Below are 1,736 nucleotides of genomic sequence, written 5' to 3' on the forward strand. Positions count from 1 at the left end.
GGGGGGGGGGGGCAAGGTGGGGTTCGGTCGTGACTCGCTCCGTCGGAAAACATTTCACGGCTACAGAGACGCTGCTGCTGTCAGAGCTCACGTATCGCTGCAGACACACAATCTGAATGCCTCCTCCTTTTACACACTTGGTAGGTTGCTCTCATTCATACATTAAGATAGATAAACCACACACACACACACACACGTACACACACAGGCACGCACGCAATGCTTAGTCATACCACTGAGGCAAATAGACAGTGCGTTGATGCCAGGGGCCTTGGGTGGAGGAGGATGGGAAGAACGGCGAAGAACAAAAAGCCAGAAGGAAGGGGACGGAGGCAGGAGGGAGAATGATTGAAGGGGGGACTGTTAGCGCTGAGGAAAGAAAACGTTGCAAAAGAACAAATGATTTGTAAAGCGATAACCTTTACAATCAATCAGGCAAAGATATGATTTTGTCTCTAAACGGGATGCACAGTAGATCCGAGAGGAGTTTAGTTTTTTGAGAGATGGGGAAACAAATCAAAAGGGGACGGCAGGCGACAGAGAGGAGGCGGAGGGCTGGAGAGGGAGGGATAAGGGATGAGAAGGAGGGACGGATAAAGGTCCCAGTGGGGTGTTAAGGCAATGTAATGAAGCTGGTAATTGAGGAGAGGGCAGAGCAGAGAGAGAGAGACGGATCCATGCGTTTGATTAATCAGCTCTTAGCTGTCACCACAAGGGGCTATCGATCCGAAGCAAGGCCGTCTCCCGCACCGGAGACGCACACGGACGCAAAAAAAAACAAAAAACCATCTGCGCACGCTTCACCAGAAAACTCGAGTACTCGAACACGTAGCCGAGCCGAGGAGGGAGGGATGTTTGGTTTTTAACCCCCAACACCTTTATTGACACGAGCTGTCAGTATAAACATGAACGTCGGGGAAAAAACACACACGTTTCAGCTCAACAGTCCATCCGTCCATCCATCATCTCCTTTGTCCTAATGTTACTGCTGTCCATCCGTCTTGTCCTACCAGCTCATTGATCAGCCCCGTCTTGTCCATTGATTTGGGATTCTGTTGTCGAGCGGGGGCTGATTGTTCCAAGATTTGTGTCCACTAACCTTTTCTCTAACCTTGCATCAATCTGTCACCATTTGGGTTTTCCTCCACCGTTAAGCCTACGCAAACTCAACTCTGTGCACGTAAAAAAACAAAACAAAACAAAACAAAAGTGTAATTCCGAACTATCAGTCTGAGTGTTCGCATTCCGATCTTAGGCGCGTGACGGGAATTTTTGAACTCGACTTATTGAAGTGAGACGGGGAGGGAGAAGAAGCTGAGGCTCAGGAGATGGAGGGAAGCAGCAGGTGAGGAGAATGGCATCGGAAAATCGGCATGGCAACCGGCTCGTTGCCATGGCAATCATATGACGGCACACTGGGTAGGTAAACAGGGATGCTGGTTGCCAGGGGCGACTGCTGTGCTCTTTGGGTAAACAAAGAATTAGCGCCGGAGAGCGGTTTTGCCGGCTTTGCACTAACCTCCCTCCCCCCTTGTGAGCTCGGCGGTAACGAAATCAGGGGGACGAGCGCCGAGCGCCAGCGACATTTGCATGGGAAGAAGGAAATGGCCAAGGCAGGAAACTTGTGGGATTAATGAAAAGACGAGGGCAGGCGCCACGGGAGGAAACAAACACGAGGGAGAGGGCGAGAGGAACCGAATCTATATGTTGTGGTGAGCACGGATTCCCACGAGCCT

General features: G+C 50.9%; 1 protein-coding gene across 2 annotated transcripts in view; it reads right to left on the reverse strand.

Moving 5' to 3' along the window:
• Positions 1 to 1,736, reverse strand: part of LOC108241106 (CUGBP Elav-like family member 3) — a gene marked incomplete in the record, with an annotated part of 23,841 nt that overhangs the window by 8,176 nt on the left and 13,929 nt on the right.

The sequence above is a fragment of the Kryptolebias marmoratus genome, linkage group LG16, assembly GCF_001649575.2.
Source record: "Kryptolebias marmoratus isolate JLee-2015 linkage group LG16, ASM164957v2, whole genome shotgun sequence".
In the NCBI taxonomy this organism is placed as follows: domain Eukaryota; kingdom Metazoa; phylum Chordata; class Actinopteri; order Cyprinodontiformes; family Rivulidae; genus Kryptolebias; species Kryptolebias marmoratus.